The following is a 20,121-nucleotide window of genomic DNA, read 5'->3' on the forward strand; positions in this document are numbered from 1 at the left end:
AAAGTATAATAGTAAAAATTTTATGCCTACTGCATTGATTGCTCTCAGTTCAATTGTGAACGTGATTTCACAAGATTTCACTCTATTTAATTGAAATATGTGTCTAAACTGCTTTTGAAATCATTTGCATAGTGCTTAAATTCAACTTTTCTCAGTTTTGGTATTAAAAAGGAATATGAAGCAGTAGTCACACAAAGGCCCGAGCCCAACACATTCTCTGTGTACCACCTATGATCACTTGCTGGTGTGTTTTCCTAAGAGAAAAGGTGGCATCAGCCTAATTTCACATGCATCTTCTGCCAGAAGATCATTGTGAAAGTCTGAAAAAAGCAGTCCAAAAGATTGCTTTGCAGAATGTCCAAAGTTAGAGACTGGAATAGTGTCTAGGATTGAACCTGCTTCTGACCTTTGACATTCCATGAAAAAATATACCAAAGAGCATCTTTACTTCAGCATTATGAGTAATATATTTCAAAGCATTTATGAACCTTATCTAATTCCAGTTAAAGTTAATGGAAAAATTCCCACTGAACAATACTGATAGTAAACGTAATCTTGTTGGATTGCCAAGGGGCCTGCTGTGAAAGGACTGCTATTGTGCTAGATGCTAGCAGTAGCAAGCTCAAGTCCCTAAGAACTTATGATCTAAACAGACAAGACTACCCCATGGGGAGGGAACAAAATAGCCAAGGAACTGAATGGCATCCTATTATACCATGCATAATTGAGTCATATCAGTGTTTAGTATCTTGGATTAATCTCCCAATTAATCCAATTGGCATTAGAGACTTGAACCAGAGAAAATACAATTGCCCCTTAATCTTTTGGTTTGAATCTCCATTGTATTTGGGTCTCAGTTCATATTCATTCAGTTTGTTACCTGGGCATTTAAAAGATGAATAATGTGGGACTGCAGGTGAGGAAGCAAGAGTCATTTTTGAAGGCAAGGGAACATCAGAGCCTGTGTGAGCATCACAAGAATGTCTGTAGTATGTACTTTAGCATATGGAGTAACCTTTCATATATTTATTAAGCCTCCTGGACATCTGCTGTGATAAACGCTGCTGAGACAGGCCTGCCTTGGGATTTAGGATTTTTGTCTTTTCACAGGTGCAAAACCAGAGCAGCAAGATCAGAGTGTGAAACTCAGTGATGCTACTGCCGTCTCCAGCTGTCCTCCTCTCAGGCTCCCCCACAGGCAGCTAGCTTGGATAATGGTGAGCGTTAGCAATAGAAGCTTGTAGACCATTTAGACTCAGGAGACCTGACTGTTTTTCTTTCTTTCGCAAATTTAAATACCGGGTCCTTCTTTGGCTGTATATGTATACCATATGTGCTTCTGTACTGAGCAGTGTCTGCACCCTGGAAAAGACTGGGTCCCTTAGCAACAAAAGCTGGATCCTTTTGCCTTGACCAATGAGTGAGACATTTTCAAGTGTCATTTGAAAGAAATGTTTGCAGACTTGTCAAAGGACACGATCTGGTTTTATTGCTGTAAAAATTGTGATGTAAAATGCAATTAGGTAAAGCATGAGATTCCTTTGACCATTGCTTTCCTTAAAGACACCGAGGTGGGGAGGATGAGGGCAGGGAGGCATTAGGGAGGCTGCTATTCTAAGCCTGCATTAAAGCCCCTACAAATTCTCAGTCATGTTGTCCCAGTCTGAAGATTTGTAAGAATTCTGATGCACTATAAGCAGTGAAAACCCACAGCTGCTATTCACATCCTGAAATTAGTCTCTACCCAAAAGACTCTCTTGGAGGATTATGTGATCCTTTCTTGCCACCCACTCACTCTGTCATTTCCTAAACTCTGATGTTTTTTACAGTATCTCTGGCAGTTAAAAGAACATATGTATGTGTATATCCCCAGAGCAGACTGCAAACATGTTTTTAGAAGTACACAAGAAGACATCTATTTCATAGGTCAAACCAAAGGAATCTAGCTTTTATTGTTAAAGGACTCGAGGGAACACATGTATTGCTGTCGGCTTCTCTCCACACCCACTCTGTGAGATGACTACAGGATCATTTTAATCAAGAATGAAGACTACATAATTCAAGCAACAGGGTCAAAAGTCTGATGTCTGCAGGGAAAGTGCATTGGTTTAACTTCAGTCAGATTTTAAATCTTGGCTTTAAGGCTTGGCTAAATAATTAGGTAAGTAGATTAATTTAATTTAATTTAAAACTAAGCTAATTTAAGACAAACTAATAGCTTCTCTTTTTACGCCAAAATGAATATATTCCCACAAGAGTTTGAACTGATTTATCTAAATCAATTAAATTCATATCCTAGGTCAAACCAGTGCAACGTTCCCGTGTAACTAAGGCCTTAAAAAAGGATTTTAAAGATAAATATCTCAGTTAATTACTTAAGCTACAGTCTGAAACCTATTGAAGTCAATGAGACAGGAGAGCAAGCAGCCAACAAGATACACTCTGAAGTGTCTTTCTGAATCAGTAGCTTCATTCTGCTCTAAGGAACAAACCTCCATTTCAGCGAAAGTCATCTTAGGATCATGGTGAGTTAAGTATTTTCTCTTATTCCATATTGGAAGATGGAGACTAATCATAGTTGTTCTTGCATGAATGGGTCAAAGTTATCTGTACCACTGCAGCAACAGCCTATCTTAAGACAGACCAAAACCACAGAGATATCTGCATAAATGTTCAGACAACTGCCATGTGCTGTGTGGTCATGGCTGCTCCACTATCTCTAAGTATTCTAACTAGTACAATGCCATGAGCTGTTATCATGTTTTCCAGCACGATAGATGGGTAATGGGTTGTAAGTGTGGGCGCTTAGTGTGTTAGCAGATATAGTGGGTTTCTCCAGATCCTCCTGAGCCCCAAAACTGATTTCCAATGTATTTTATATTTATATGTTGTTCTTATTTATGTTTATTTACTCCTAATATGAACTTATTTGAGAAGAGCTGTTCTCTTCCACCTTCAGTGCTATGCTTGTGCTACATCCTTATCTTTCTACACACTCCTATGAATTGTACTTAAGTGCAGTACTCCATCTGCTTTCAGCAATCCAGTTTGGAATTTGCATCTCTTCCCCATGAAAGCTGGTCAACTATTGCAAGGTGCTTGGAATTTCTTTGACAAATGAGAGGGACTCTGCTCCCCTGCAAAGAACTGACAAAGCATCTCTGTGTGCTGCCTGCTTCTTACTCGTGCATTCGGTAGCATTTGTATTCAAAGTTGTAGGAAATGATAGATGCTTTAAAGATGGTTCATCTTTCATACAGACCACATATTCTGTGTGTTGTAATCAGAACTTGACAGTACAAAGGTGAAAAATCTGTGAGGATCAGAGCACTGTTTTGTTCCCCCCCATTTCTTCTGGGATTGACAATCTAGGATTGTCAAAAGGCAGATGGGTCCATAGTGCCTTCACACCTGATACTCTTTACACTGACATATGGAGTGAAGGCACTACATGAAAGGGAGAAATATATTCCTTCACTAATTGGATGCCTGTCCCTCTGATACAAGTAAACTCCTGGCAGATAGCCTCACCTGACTCCCATGTAGGGGTGCTGGGTGTGGTGTATGGAAAGGTCTAATATACAAGTGATGCTAAACCACACTTGCATAGTTGGTTCAAATTATAGCTGCTCTTGGGTTTCACTGGTTAGAGTGAAGCTGTGAAGATTTAACCCTCCTATCCTTCAGCCCGTTGTCCACTTTTGCCAGCTGTTCTCAGCACTGACCTTGCCTTCACACTGGGATGAAGGCTGTGTCCATCTGTGATTAGTGCTAGGACCACTTACATCATCTGTGGAGCTCTTCCTGACAAGAGAGCTATCTTGATGGTTTCTGTCTACCATAGCTCAGAAACAATAATTGCATAAGCAGTTATTGCCAGGGGGTAAAATACAAAAGAAAGAAAAGGCAGTTAATCAAGATATCCTGTGATCAGAGTTAATAGGTCATAGCTATAGCATATGGACACAAGGACTTGCACCCCGTATGTCTGGGGTGCAAGTACCTAGCAGAATAAGGTATGTGAGCGGAATGAAGAAGAGAAGGGCACTGATCAAGGCTTTGAATGGAGAAGTGGATCCAAATCAAACTGCCCCATGTGCTGCATATAGCAGACAGCTGTATGCAGAATATGCTTACCTCCTCTTCTCATCTGTCATCCATCTCCAAACTCACATTCCTTTACCCATCTTTATCCAGGATTTCCTTTTGGACCCAAGGACACAACCTATCATTTTTGTTCTGCTGCTCTGAAATCTCTTTTCTCCTGTGCTTTTTCTGTGCAAAAACATTTGAAGCACTTCACTGGTTCCCCAGGTTAATACTTGATGGGTAATGTACATCTCCTAATGTCTGTCAGGCACGTAAGAAAATGCCAGCTGTTCCTGCATGTTTAGACACTGTATGATCTCCCTGTGCCTTGCTGGGTCTGTTGTTGCTTACCTGTACTGAGGTACATGTCATCTGGATTACTCTTTACTGTGAAAAAACTGAGCATGTGAACAACACATTTCTGTAAATATTTATTTGAACATTGATACAAAAGTAAATCAACTCTGTTCCAGTTCCTTTGGATTGCTCTCAGTGTTCACTGGCAGGAATATTTACAGCTTTTAAGTAAATAATGAAAATTGCCTCAAGCTGTGATATTTGAATCAATAAATATGAGTTTTTGCACAAAAATGATGATCGTAAGCTGTCTAGGTGGTGTACAGAAAGGTCTTAGCAACTCAGCATAAATTATGGCTCTCAACTATTAGTAAGTTATGGCTTGTGATCAGTTTACTGGCTGTCCATCAAACCATGCAGGCAATGAAACTGATCTACAAAAGCAAGATGGAACTTGGTGAAAAAATAATGATGTGCAGTGTATTCATCCAGCTCCAGACAACACAAATAGTCCATTACTTATCCTGAGTATATTTTGTACTGAACTAAAAGATTTGTAGGAAAGCTCATCATCAATGACATAAAACGTTTTGTGACTCAGTCAAAGGAGTGGAGCTATGGCATGCAATCTGTAACACATATGTTTACGTAATTTCTTGGGAATGGAAAAGTAAGTTAATTTTGTATAATGAAAATGCCAACTGGAAGACCAACTACCAGGGAAGCTGATAAGCTTATTTGCTCTGTCTTTCTGTAAGAAAAAAAAAAACAACAAAAAAACAAAAAGAAAAAAACCCATATTGAATCTGATTCTGATCTCCTTTGCACTCAGCTTAAGTGAGAACATAATTAGGCCCACTCATTCTTCCTTTAAAAAATGATTTCTTTCATTAGGACTAAATGCTGATAACAGCATGCTGGATGAGTTGGAATTTTTTATAGTGTGGGTGAAAAGTTAAATATGTGTAGCAGCAGCATATGTCTGCACAACTAGGCCTAACCCCTTTCTTTAGAGAGAAAACTGGATGCAGAGGACAATACATTTGCAAAGGAATGTTTCAGTGTAAAAGAATTATGTAATTTCATCAGTTAATGTGACTGAAAAATAAGTACAAAAGGAAATAGAACCATTCTGATTTAATCCCAGACAAATTGACACATTTCTAATTTCCTGCAAAAGAAACTGCACTGCTGGTGAAATCTTCGGTTTCATGTATAGGTGTCTCAATAAACTAAAGAATAAAATAGAAGTTTAGCTGTTAAGATTCTAAACATACTTAAAAATCTGTTTTTATTAATTCTTTGTCAAATATTTTTGCTTGTATCTACAACACTACATCTTTGCTCAACTGCAAAGTAAGGCAGAATGCGAACAAAGAAATAAGTAAATTCCTCTCATCAGAAGTCTGATGGGCTTCACTTAAATATTCAAAATAGTGCGAAAGAACCAGTAGCTTCTGACTTCAGCTTATGCTGTGCTTCTGAGAGAGCTATCTCCAAGCCTTAATTCCCTCACCGACAAACAGTCTTCCTGTAACTGGGAAGTCGTGATGTGAATGAAGCCAGTTACTGCATTTCATATGCAGCTTTTCCAGCACAGATTATACTGACTGTGAAGGAATCAAATTCTTCTATCTCACATAAAATTATTGATGGAGAGCATGTGAGTTCTTAAGCATGTAAAGTAAGAAATCTGTTACTTTATCTTTCGGTGTGTTTGGCTCTGAAGGGAAGAAAACAAGATTTTACGTATGGTGCTAATACTTTCCCCGTTCACGTTGCTAATATTTCATATGGAGTTTTAAAAACAAATAAGAATTATAAAATGCTGCAGGATCAAAGCAAACAGACTGCATTAGAAACCTAGATAAAAAATGTAGATAGTCTAGAGACAATATGGGGAAATTTCGGTTTATAATTTCAAGGATTTTTCTCATGGGAAAAGTAGCACTTTGCTTTAATGAAAGAAAATAAGTAGCTAGAAGCACAACCCATTTGCTGTTTGATGTAACAATGTTATCTACTCCTTGGGCTTTTTTTGTTTCTGTTCAAGGCATAAAATAATTATTGGAGAGGGCCGTTTCATCTCCTTGGAGTACAAAAGTCCTCTTGCTAATTGCCACATCAAATGACTAGAGGACCCCAATGGAAACCTTCAAATGACTGTGAAAAAATTCAGGCCATCACTAAATGCTGGGCACTTTTTGTGTGTGTGATTTCCCATTGCAGATTAGGTTACTCGGGTGTGGGCTTATCACACAGGAAAGGCCTGGCTGCAGATTAGTTCTGCACCATTGCAGGTCTGTTATGCCAGTTTCATCCTTGACCAAATCGATGGCTAGCACCTTTATTGTATTTTTGTGATACGAAAGAACACTGGACTGTCCAGGCAACAAAAGACGCAGCAGAAGGCCTACTGTGTTTCTAAAGTGTTACTTCTCTACTTTTTGTCATGCACCAGTGACATGAGTGCCAGGTCCCAGACTTAAACCTCACACAGAGTCAGAAAAAAGCTGTCAGTCTCGGCTTGTTCAAAGACAATTCCTTTGTGAAGATCAGACTAAAGTGGCATGGTCCATATACTCCCTAAAGCATGCCAAGGAGTCAGAAAGTCATAATCTGCCTTTGTACTTATTGCCATTCACATTTTCCTCCATAGCTGGTGCCCAATTACCAGTGCTGTAATTTTTCTCTATTGTTAGAAAGCCATAAGAGTTAGCTACCACTTATCCAATCAGGGTCGTGACCCGATGTATTTAGGCTTTGCAAATATAAGTAACAGTTCTCTTATCAGTGTCACCAGGACTCTTTAACACTTAGCAAGCAGAAAGATAAATATACTTGGCAGATACAATTTGATCCATTGCTAAGCCTTCCATTTTACCAATGACCCATGGTGCTCTGCCATTCAAGAGTATGTTAACTGTTATAACCTTATACTCTTCTGTGTTGGCTCAGGAACTGACCAACTTATGCTCTCAGGAAAGACTTCTATGACAGCCTGTAAACCTGATCTGTAACACAAGGGTTTGCTTTGGGAAGCCAGTGATGATTCTGAGCTTGGTTACACAAGTCACGCTCTTAGCATTTTCCTTATGATTTACACAAGGACAAGAGCTGGGCTCTATCTCAGGCCTATTTGCTTCAGGGAAGAGGAAGTAAAAATGCAGTTGCGTTCTCTATTGTGATCAGAAGCATCTCTCCTTACCTATTGACTTTTTTGATTTAACTGGCAAAATCATATTTTGTTACAAAGCCACTTTAGAACTCAGATCTATCCTGAAAAGTTCTGACATCATTCCTCTCCTCTTTCAGGTGCTTTCTTAGATCTCTGTCAGCCGCAAAGCCTACAAGAGAGAGGACAGTGCTAAGGCCTGGCTGCAGGAGAGTGTTGCAGGAAGCTGGAGAGAGCAGATTCTCAGCTATACATTCCATTACAAAGGTAACGTGCACTTATGTATACTGGTATACAACACCTAAAATTGCAAGTAGGTGAGTATCATTTCTTCATTTTGTGATCATCTAATTTTTCTGCAGCCTCTAAATGATGTGGTGAAGTATTTTCAGGAGATGGTATCTGTTTCTATGGCTCTGGTCTTCAATGCTGGGGAGCTGTGCTAATAACTTTGAAAAAAATAATAATCAAGTTTCTTTTGCATTTATATTTCCTAACAATAAGGTCCAAAATAAACTGAAAGAATAGCAGTAATTCAAGATATTGAGAGAGCATAATGCTGCAAAACTTATGTGTCCCTTGTAGTGTCCAAACCACCTTACAGCAGCAGTTCTGAATCTGAAATTCATGATACATAGTTTAAACCAGAGCAAAGTGAGCAATGTCACATGAGATACCTTAGAGTTTCACCCAAACTGTAGCAGTTTAACCACATAATACTGTTTCAGAGTGGCAGAAGTGCATGAACCAAAACCAGCAAATGCTGTAAAGTCTGTACTACTTTGCTTGTTTACTTTAAGCCCTTTTAAACTTAAGTCTGTCTATCCCTCTAGCAGGTATCGAAATAAGTCTTTTTAGCAGAATTATATTTAGAAGGAACTTTTTAGAGGACTGGCTGAAGATGCAGCATCAGATCTAGAGAAACACCTTTTTATGTCGAGTAGGGCAAGAATTCAAGTGTGACCACCAGTGTGAAAATCATGTAGTAAAACTATCAAGGTAGCCTGGAGCTTTTGGCTATCTTGAAAATGCATCTTGATTGACTATAGGTCTGAAAGTTTGAGGAATTAAGTTATTGCCTCTTCAACAGCTTCTTGAGAAACATATTTCTCATTTATCACAAGGAAAGTTCTAAATGCTATTTTGAAATCTAAGTATAAAGCAGCTGAAAAGAAGTTCATACTAAAACAAGTAGGCATTGACCAGCCACACTCCCTAGATTGCTGGGGAAATCTTATTCTTTCTCACTGTACAGTTTCTTTGACCCTCACACTGAGATCTTATTTATATCACTATAAATTGCATGGATGACAAACTGGAAAAATGAGAAAGGTACTGTTCTGGAATTCCTGGTCTTATGAGACATTTGGCAATGAGGCAGTGTTTTGGTCCGTAAGCAATAAGAACTCTGTCACTAAATGAGGGCAGACTGGTTTGGAGGTCGCCATTAAGAATCTCTGTCCAGTTAGTGCAAAGTGCACTGGAAGAAACAACGCTGAAGATTTTATAGCAGCTTGAGGATAGAAGAGCTTTGTAGAAAGAAGGAGCAGAACGTGAAATGTGTATGCTAACACATATCTCCACATTGTTTTGTACCACTGACTGCTAATATCGTGAAATTCAGTAGAATCCCATTATCAACCACATTTGATTAGACAAAAAGTAACAATGGCAAATATCAGAGCTAGCCCTTGCACTAACCATGGAGACTTTACACCTTCAGACATATATACTAAATTACAAGAAGCTTACAGACAGTTTTCAGTTATTTTTACTGTGTCAGCAATTTTTATGAGCGTGAAGAACAGCTTCTATCAAAATATTCTTGTTCAGTGAGTGATTATATGCTTTAGTTCTCTAAGGTACTTAACTACTACTTACCTGGTATAAGAGAGAAGACAACATCTTTTGGGAAAATTTGAAGTAACCTAGTTGTTACAGTGAAACCTTAACAAATCTGAAAAGGTAGCCAAGACTCCTCATTCTTGTAAAATAATTTAGCCAGAATTAATGGCTGAATAGCAGTAGCAATTCACTCACGTATGCAGCTGGGTCATGACTGAGTCAGCATTTTAGTCAAGATTAAAGCACACAGTCAACCTTTCCACTTGAACATATATCTGTGCACATAAAGAATTGTTTGGTCTTTCGTCTCATGTCTGGAACTCAGAGGTGAATTTATGCACTTTAAAATGGCCAGCTTCCTCATCCCCTCTCCCACGTAAAAGTTAAAAGCTTTGTATGACTAAAAAGTACTTGGTCAGTTTTATACTCTGAATAACAAGGAAATGCTGTGTTACAACCAGTGCTTTCAGGATTATGAATCCAATATTTTACCACTAATGAAGCAACATTAGCACTATTAATACTAAAGTTAGAAGCCAGGAGAGGTCTTATTTCTTTTTTAGTTGTTAAGAATTGCCTGGTCAAAATGAAGAGAGAGGAAAAAGTTTGTATTTGCACAGCAACATCAGTTCATGCTGATGAGACTTTCATCACCATTAAGCATCATTTCATCTCCCTTCTCAGTTTTAAAGGGACTTGCTAAACATCCTGTATACTCTTGGACAAAGACACTACACTAACAAGGTGCCCTTTCTCCTTGGAAAAACTTCATTGAGCCAAGTGGTTAGAACTCCCAGATAAATTGAGCAGGTAGAAGGGCATGCCCACTGATTCCACGGTTTCTCTAAGTCCATGTGGTTTCTCCCTCTGGCTGCTCTTTTTCCCTTCCTTTAACAAACCCTGCCTGACTGACATTTTGAAACCACTGTGAATCAATAATTTAATGTTTGGCAGGTGTTTCTTTTTTTTTCCTTTTCTTTTAACACCATATAGTCTTCAAAATCACTAACGTATTTTTTAGAGCATATTTTTTGATAGTTTCTAATCCAAGACATAGTGTTTTAGTTGCACACCTAGCCCTTGGCAATATGCAACAGGAGATGCAAAGGCTATGCAGAATCTCCAAGGATAGCAAAGTCTGTGCTTTGATGATACAGTACAAGCTTTGCAAGCGTGGCTTTACTGCTGCCAGCTGAACTTCTAGATTCAGACCCCGCTAGTCTTACCCCCACATTATAGTAATATTATTGTTCAACTAAATCTCTAGTCCAGTTTTCTTAGAGTTCATATCCTTCGGAAGTAGTTCATGGAAGTTTTCTTTTTAAGTGGCAGCTACATGGGACTTAAAACAGATGATATATTTTAGGCTATCACTCTTATCTGGAGTTGAGATGCTCAGGAGAATTAGGAATTCTTTTTTGGCTTTTAATGATGTGTTAGGGCATGGAGTTTCCTGAACATTTAGCAAAGGGATGTCAGGGTGAAACAGCTGCACATATTAAACTAGCAGTGAAATCCAACTCCTTTTCATCTCCTCGGTTATACAGCTTTTTGTGAAATTATTCCACAGGGCAATGTGTGAATAACTGTTAACTAATGTATGATCAATTCAATTTTAAGGTGGTACAAATGGGACTGCCCGCGTAGTGCTGACATAGGTGATGGAGACAGCACTGAGAAAACACAGTGTCATAAATTGGTTCAAGTTAAATGACCTGATTCTTTGCTAATTATTTTATAGTTCATTGACATTCAGAAAATGTGAGAACTGCAAACCTTGTAGCAACCAGGTGCCACGAGATAGCTGTAAACAGAAAGTCTTTGATGCAACAAATGGTGTGTAGGGGCAGCTCCATACAGGCTTTTTAACACAAAGGCTCACTTACAGAGTTATTGCCAAAATAAAAAATAAATCAAACCATAATAGCTATTTTGATCCTGCTTGGAAAACCCTTATGTGAAAGAATGTGATGCACTGACCTTACCTTTCCCCATCAGTTCCTCATTTCTTCTCTAGTTACAGTGTAAAAGACATTTACAGAAAGTATAAAGAGAAATCACCTAATTATTAATGTCAGTATAAAAGAAAAGCACTTCTGGAAGCAGACATTGGATTCAAAAATCGCTTTGTAATTTATAATAGAGGTTAGAAAACTTCAAAATTATTGTGGTAACAAGAATACAGCTAAAATAACACAACATGTTTACGAATACCCTTCACTCTCCTTCAGAAGAAGGCAGGGTGATATAATTGGTAGTACAGTTAAGTAGGGTGGAAATGGAGCACTGATGGAAATGGTCGATTTTAATCAGGTTTTAAATCAACAAGCAAGATACATTGATTTACAGTACTCGCTCTGATCTTGTTTGGTATTTGTTTTTCATTGTATTTCCATTAAAAAAGATTGTTTCTTCTACAAGTGACAAAGCCTGCTTCTCCTTAGGGCTTGCCAGAAAGTTTCCTTGTGTCTCTTCCTATTTATTTCAGAGTTTTCTTTGCCTAGTATGTATTACTCATGCATTACTCAGATCTTTCAAGCTGCATTTAGAAGAGAATTTGGAGCTAAACTAAATATACAAAAATATTTTACTAAAACTAAGCTACCTGAAATACAGAAAGAGCAAGACATGGTTTTACCAAGATAGGACACTGGTAGATTTCTCACATAAAGGAGTATGATTTTTATGTACTAAACTAAACTAATTGGCGTTTTGATCGCTACAGATTAGAATTTGAGACTTGCTATATATTATGTCTTGTAGTCTGACTTAATTCATGGATCAGGAATGGAAGACCAACTTCCTTGCCTTCAAACCATGAGGAGTTTCAGAAAGTAGAGTCAACTTCTCACTGTACCAAACTAAAAGAACAGACACAAATGAAAAACTTCAATAGTGCAACAAGCTCTGCTCAAAGAAGCTCACCCAGCAGCCCGTTCAATGCTTTGGCTTTTGTTAAAAGGTAAGCAGAATTAATTCACTGTTGCTAGAGATGACGACAGTCTCATGCTGATGATCACTGTTTAGAGGACCTGACTGCAGGGATTAAAAGAAATACAAAGATCAGGGTCTATCCATGTACAGTTCTTGTCTTTATCCAAGTCCATGACAACCCCAAGAATGTTATATCCTTCCCTTTTCTTCCTCTCCCAAGTTGGAACAGTTGCAGATGATTTTGTGATGTGGTTTAGGATATCCCTGGGATCAAGCATCTAGTATAAAAAATCATGAATTATAAGTACTTAAAAAACCTTCAAGCATTAGTTTATTGATTCACAGTGGTTTCAAAATGTCAATCAGGCAGCATTTTTCTAGGACCAATGGGGCTTCTGTACCCAGGGCTGTTCTCGCTCTGCAGGGCACAGATGATTTCCCAGAAATATTGATTTCCATTTTCCCATCTATATAAATATAAACATCAATGTTGATACTCGTGTCTAGAACTCAGAAGAAAAAAGAGATGAGAAAAAAAGAAAGTAATGTTAAATTATCAGTGATAATCATCATTAATTTATCTGAAGTTCATCCCTGGGAAAAAATAATTGAACTTTTTGCCACGGTGATTAGAGCAAGAAAGGGTATTCACATTAAATGAGATTTGTTGAGGAACTCAATTTCACACTAAAAAATCCACTAGGATTTTCAAATTCAAATTTTTCCTAAATTAGAAGTAGAGGAAAAATGTGATTTTTCCTAGAAAATTTGCCTACACATCTTAAAATATGATTAAATGCAACTTGAAACAAAGTTACGAGTTAAACACAATATTTAAGTTAGTTTTTATTTCCAAATTATATAGAGACATACAAATATTTTAGATAGTACTTTTAATTATTTCCTTTAAAATTATTTTTAAGATCTTGTTTGTCTTAATTCTCTTTTTTTCCCTCCTCCTATTGTTTTCCAAGCTGGAAAATACTGAAGTATGAGAAGGAAGGGAAAAGTGCTTGCAAAGACCAAAAATGTGTGAAAATCTGAAATCACAAAGACCCCTAAAACAGTGAAAGGAAGTTGGAAAGCATAGAAGGAAACTTCTTCTCTGCTCCTTGTTTCAGTTTCTTCATTTGTTTTGTGGAAAATCTACTCAAACTGAACAGTGTTTCAAAATGAAGGATACTAGTCTTGTAATTGTTTAACTAATTCAGTTAAAAATATTTTTATTGATGTTGGTAAATTGCATTTCTCAAGTAATAAAATAAGATCAGCTGCACTGGAAATGTGTTGGCTGATTGCAGTCCTAACTTTGCCCACGGATGCATATTTCCAAGGCTTTTCTGTTTAGATGCTTCATTTAAATGAACTTTCTAGGCACTTAGATGATATCAACATGGATCGTCAATTCAAATCATATTTCATTTCAGTTTCAAAATATTCTTCATAATGGAAGGCGCTCCATGCAATTGTTCAGTTTGGTACCTCTAAGCATAAGGCAGCATAATTTCTGTCAGTAGGGAAAATCACTCTATTTAAGCTTTTCACTTTTCCTTTGCTGATGTAGAATTTTACTTTCAATTTCATGTCTGACCAATTAACCTTACTTCACTTACAAGTCCTATTAATCAGAAATACATGCATTTGTTCTTGATTTCCATACAGTATCTGTTTGACCTTCATTATATTTTGGGGAGGGAAAAAAAAAAAGATGAAATAATGTTTATAGACTTATTTATTACGAAGTAATATTATTACTTTTTCTTCTTTTAAAGAAATAATACCCTCAGTAGCAGATTTCTGTTAATCATAGACAAATGTTACTTGCTATTCCTACGCCTGTTGGACATAAAACCTAAGGACAGCATTTGAAGCAGAAAAATAAGTCCTAAAAATGTATAAATTGGTGTTTAATACAGATTTGATAACATTCATGCAGAAGAAATACTCATTCTTAAAGTTCACGAGGCACTAGAAGATAGATTTCAAACTGTTATATTGATGTAATAATTTGAAACTCTATAACAGAGTGGAGTTCTAGCAGGGTTTAAGAAAAGACAATGAAGATTAGGAATTCAGTCTTGCTCTTGGTCCCTGCAGTGATGTACAGGTTTCATCAAATTTATTTTGTCAGTCTTTTGGTAAGTAGTTGGCGCAGGAGTCCACCTATCAATCACTATATCTTCTTTAGTTTAGACATAAATAGTGTAGGTGAAGGTTTAGGATTGTTTATAAAGAATCCACACAATCTTTTTTTAATCTGTTACTGACAGATGGAAATACCACAGCATTTTTTCAGGGCAAATTCAATGCCTGTTGCTTGAGACAGCTTAGAGTATGAAGTGCTAGATAACTAGTCAAAAAGCAAGAAAACAGCATTTTTCATTAAATCCTTCAGCCACGATACAAGAAGAAATGTGGGCGGTAGCTTACAGTGCCATACTTGAATGTCAAGGTGTTGAGCTGGATCTCTTCTCCCTGACAGATGCCTCTTGTAATTCTTCAAAGCATGCAATACTTCTGTGCCTTAACTTCAATTTTTTTTTTTTTTCTAAAATTGCACATCTTTGTCTTTTGTCATTATTTTTCATTATTCCTCATTATTTTTGTTTTCAGGGAGGTTCTTCAGAGCAAGAGGTTCCATTACATGTCTACATGTTGAGGAGAAGACCCTGGCCAGTGGCCGGCCACCCATTCAGCCACTCCCTCACTCCCCTTCCTCATGGGGGCATGCAGGGGCAGAAAAATGATGAAAAAGCTTGTGGACAGAGATAAAGACAGGGAAATTACTTACTAGTTACTGTCAAGCAATTACTTACCAATTTGTCACTTGGAGAAAATTAATTTTTTGCCAATTGAAAGAGCTTTGGTTTTTTTGAGAAACAAAATCAAAAACTGAAGGCACGTCTTACCCCCACATCCTTTCCCACTTCATTCCTGATTCCTCTTTCAGTGAATGGGAGGTGTGACGGGTCCACAACAGTTCCTCTCCACCTCTCCTTTCTCCTCACACTGTTCTCTTGCTCCACCATGGGCCTCTTCAATGGGCTGCAGATTCATGCTCTGTCTTGGAGGACCTCATTACTCTCCTCTTTCTCTGAACTTGGCCTTCACCCCATTACTTCATCCTTTTTTTCCCCTTCCTCTGCCTGCCTAGTGCTTTTGCCCATTCTTTAATACATCTTCCCTGAGACACCAGCAAAAAGCCACGTGGGCTCCTGGAGCTTGGCAGCGTCTGCTAGGATGGCCACTGGTCCATCACTGGTCAACAATGAGTGTTGCGCCATCACTTGTTGTATGCTTCTGGTTCTAATGCAAGGGAGCAGATTGATATATAACGTCACTATTTCCAACCTCAGATATTCAGCAAATGTATTTTTTTCCCCAAATACTTTTCAATGGCAAATATAGATATCTTTTCGTTTGTATTTTGACCTCCAAGTCTTGAATCTTTCTCCAAACACATAGTCAAGAAACTCATTTTTCAAAAGTCCTAAGAGTTGAGTTTCTTATGAGAGTCTGGTCCACTTCAAGGAGAGAAACCTCAGTTTATGAAAAATAATATTACAACTGTTGTGCTGGCTGATGTCCTCTACTTTTACAAGAGAACAATAGAAAATCAATTACACTGACAAACCCCCCTTGTGGGGTGAAACTGTGTAGGCTTTCCCAACAGACATAACAGATGTTTCTTGAAGAGTGATTTCTGAAGGTAAGGAAATAAGGCATCTTTTCATGAATATTATATCTTCATTTCCGCAGCTACATATTGCAATCCTTCTGCATTTCCAAGAGTGGTAGGCTTTATCACAGAGACAATTGCTTTGTGTTGGACTAAAACCACAGCTTTTTTGCTTATGGACTACCAAGCAATGTGTAGATGGTGACACTCACCAAAAATCTCAGCAAACTGACATTGCATGAGGTGAAAAACATTTGTCCTGCTCCTTTCCCCCACCATGCCACCCTTCTCTGTCTCATATTTGTACATCAAGGAAAAGATACAGTATTTGGTATTTAAAACTTACTTTTGTAGAAGGTTGTAGCAGCACACATTTTTAGAGAAGTATTCTGCCAGGTCAGGGGAGGATTTATTTTCTGAATGCCTAATGCATATTTAAAAGCTGATAATAGTACATGACAGCACCAAAAATGTTATATAACTTCTAGAATGTCTATTAAAAAAGTAGAGCCTTGCCATTAAAAAAAAAAGTAGAAGCCTGTGAGATTCCCACCATCTGGATGGAGTCTTTTTTCTTCCCAGATGAATTAGTTGTCAAGGGAGGAATTATTTTAGGCATCAAGTAACCCCTGATTGTGAGTGACAGACTAACACAAGAGCAGATGCAAGGTTACTGCTGCCTATCCATTATGTGGAAAGGAGACCCATGCATGTCCTACTTACTGTGCATACTGACTTGGGTTATTAAAAGAGTAACTAGAGGTGGGTCAGACCCAGAAGATAGCTCATACCACTCACAACAGATGTTCTTTCACAGGAGAGAAAACAAACACTGGATACTTTCTGGGGATACTGTAGAAGGAGGGGACTTCACTACTTTCAACAAGTCACAAGTACAGATTCCCAACAGAGGCACAAATCAACTTTTTCATTCAAATAACAGTTATTTGGTAAGCTTTCTTAGAGCCTGAAGTACGCAGAAATCATGCTTTGGGATAACAAACTTACTTGCAAATCTCCCATGCATAACAGTGTCATGATAAATTCATATAAATAGAATGACTGGTAACATTTTGAATGTAAACTAATAAATCATTTTTTATCATCTCCTATTTCAGCTAATGGAAGTCTTTTTATTTACATAAATATGGATATCTGTAAATCCCTCTGTTCTTGTAGGCACCACTGGTCTATTATGGGAATGTTTACTAGCATCTACTCAATAACATTATATTTATAGATTTATTTAATACAAACTATTTCCAGATAGACAATGAAAGAGATGCTATTATGGTAGAACTGTATGAAATACTGTCTATAATTTTTTGTGCATCTTACCTTATTTCACTACATATTGAAAACTCAAATCCTGTCCATCCAAATCTTTACCATGGTTTTAGGAGAATGTTTGGATTGGTCTCACATCTGAACCAGCTCTCTGATTTAGGGGACCCAACATAAGCTATATCTAAAAATTCAAACTGATTTGGTGGGCTGTGAAGCATCTTACAATCTGAAAAGGAAATGATGTCTGCAAGTAATAAACATTGCAAGCCACTACCCCCAGATTTTTCCACTCTATAATAAAGAGCAGGGGGTCCAAACAAACAGATATATGAAACAAATGTGCGCTAAATACAATTGCTATCTGATCATTTTCTCTTTAGAGACCGTGATGAAACACGAGAGGACTGTGGACCGTGCCAGTGAGAATAAAGAAATAAAAAACAGTGCCATCTTGTGGTAAGTAAGATACTATGACGAGAGAAAATCAATTTTTAAGGTACAGTCAAAAGTGTTAGAATAAGGCTTTTTAGGACGGGAGTTGGTGCCTTTTTCCTCCCCTGGCTCGACATCTTAATGAGCTTAGTAGTTCTGCTGTTAAGAAAAACAGAAGTGTCCAGTTCTGTCAACAAGACATGATTTGTAGCTGCAGTATGTTGACTTTAAGTGAACGTATTTGCTTCTAAATCCTGATTGTGTTATCCTATTTTACACCCACCTGTAATCTATGTATTTGAAGTATTGAAGCAGGACATGATCAATGCTTATGCTCAGTATCTTACTGCTGAAATGCCATAAAGCTGAAACTGCAGCTCAGGATGGCTGTGTAGCACAAAGTATCACCCCTTGGGAAAACCATTTTCAAGAAACAAGGTGTATTTTCTGAAAACGTGCTCTCTGAAGTTATGCCGCCTGCCCAGGCAGGTATGTACTGTTGGGAATGATATCAAGAGTACCAGAACACAGCAGTGCCTCTAATTACTGATATCACAGTATGACTAGACATAAACCTGAAGCTTTATCAGGCACAGTGACTTTAGCAAAATACTTCTAAGGCCTGAGTAAGGCTGTTGAAATCAGCAGGATCTTTTGTCTTTGACCCAAATGGAACAAGACTAGGGTACACATACTTCTAACGTTATCCAGCATTTTCTGGTTTACTCCACGGGATTTTTTTCTTAAATCATGTGATCTGTTTACCAGTCAGTTAGTGGCAATAATATTATAAAAGCTTGATAAGTATTTTAGGAGCCATGAACTGTCTGGTACAGTATCTTATAGTGAGTAATACATACTCAGATGTTGCTCCATCAATTTGTTCTACTTGATTAGTTTAGAGATAAGAAAAGAATTCTACAGATTTTGTTATTAAAAACTTTGATTTCTTGAGATTTGTCAACAATATTTATTGGCAAAAAAAAAAAAAAAGAGAGAGAGAGCTGAAAAGAAGGATACTTTCTGTGGAATTTTCCAAAGTTTTGATTAAGGTTTCTTTTTTTCTCTTTTCAATTATCCTTGAGGTTAACGTGATTAATCCCTGATCCTAAGCCAAAGGTATTAGAATTTAAATATTTGCATGTCTTTATCTAAAGTATGTTATTCATCCTAAGCAATAAACATAACTCTTTGCCATATATGTTAGGCCTACAGTACTCTGAATGCTCCCAAGAGGAAAGAGGAAAATCTTTTGCACTAAGAAAAAAGTACCGGTAACTTCTGGCCAAACGATAAGTAACCTTATTTCAGTTCAGAATCCTGTCTTGAATATGCAGACTTTGGTTTTATCATATGACTGAAACAAATACCTCTTCCTTTTATAATTGCACGTGTTATAAAAGAGTGGCATATTGTTTTTATTGGACTAATTCTCGCTCCACTACTACTGAAGAGATTTGAGAGCTCATATATTCATCATCCGTCGAAGTAATCTCCATGGTATCTTAGATTCAGACAAATGAATTGTCCAAGATGAGAATTTCTTTCTGAAAATGAAGATGAAATCATTTATTATCTTTCATTGTTATATTGAAACAAATATATAGTTCTATTTAATTTTTTAACTGTAGATGGTGGGAAAATAAAAGAGCAGTTCAATGTCCCAGAATATATGGCACATATTTCCCTGCACTGAGCTTTTCTAAAGTGTAATTTTTTGATGCTTACTGTAGCACATTAAAAGCAACAGATTGCACTTATCTCTGTAAATCATTGAGCTCTAATGGTTCAACACATGGTCTGTGAAAGACCAACTGAGCCTCACGAGCAATAAAGTTGTGTATATTAAGAAAAAGGTGATGACATTATCACATTAGGTGTGTTGAAATCTATTAGCATCTAAAACAGCTCCTCATCACTTTTGGTTAGAGTGCTCAGATTATCACAGTAACTGTTCAAGCCAGGGAAAGATGTCTGTAAGTGCCCCTTATGTCTCTTTATACATACTGTCTCATCTGATTGACAAACATCTATCTACTTGCTGGAGGAATTTCAGGGACTATACTCCTTATCAGTGCCAGAGCAATATGTTCCCATGTGATCTCCGAGCATACAACACATATAATGCAAAAGTAGTGAAGAATATGTTGAGCTATGATTGCACTCAGTGGGTATCCATCTTTATTCAGCAACATTTTCCCATGCACTTTAAAGTGTTTCTGGAAGGTAAAGAACAAATTGTCTGGTTACCTTTTTTTGTTAGAAACATGGTGGTATTTCCCATAGGCTAGAACAAGCCATACTTTTCTCCTAAATACTTCCCCATGACTGAAGTGAGGAGAAGCCATGATTTTAGCTGATGGGAATAAAATCATTCACTAAA

General features: G+C 37.5%; 1 long non-coding RNA gene across 1 annotated transcript; it reads left to right on the forward strand.

Annotated features, from left to right (window-relative positions):
* Window positions 1-1,793: 1,793 nt before the first annotated feature.
* Window positions 1,794-17,785, forward strand: LOC107053432. The gene is made up of 6 exons (XR_003075437.2): window positions 1,794-2,161; window positions 2,300-2,525; window positions 7,702-7,828; window positions 12,170-12,368; window positions 14,954-16,969; window positions 17,687-17,785. It is a non-coding gene; the product is annotated as an uncharacterized LOC107053432 (long non-coding RNA).
* The last annotated feature ends 2,336 nt before the right edge of the window (window positions 17,786-20,121 follow it).

The sequence above is a fragment of the Gallus gallus genome, chromosome 5 (assembly GCF_016699485.2).
Source record: "Gallus gallus isolate bGalGal1 chromosome 5, bGalGal1.mat.broiler.GRCg7b, whole genome shotgun sequence".
Classification (NCBI taxonomy): domain Eukaryota; kingdom Metazoa; phylum Chordata; class Aves; order Galliformes; family Phasianidae; genus Gallus; species Gallus gallus.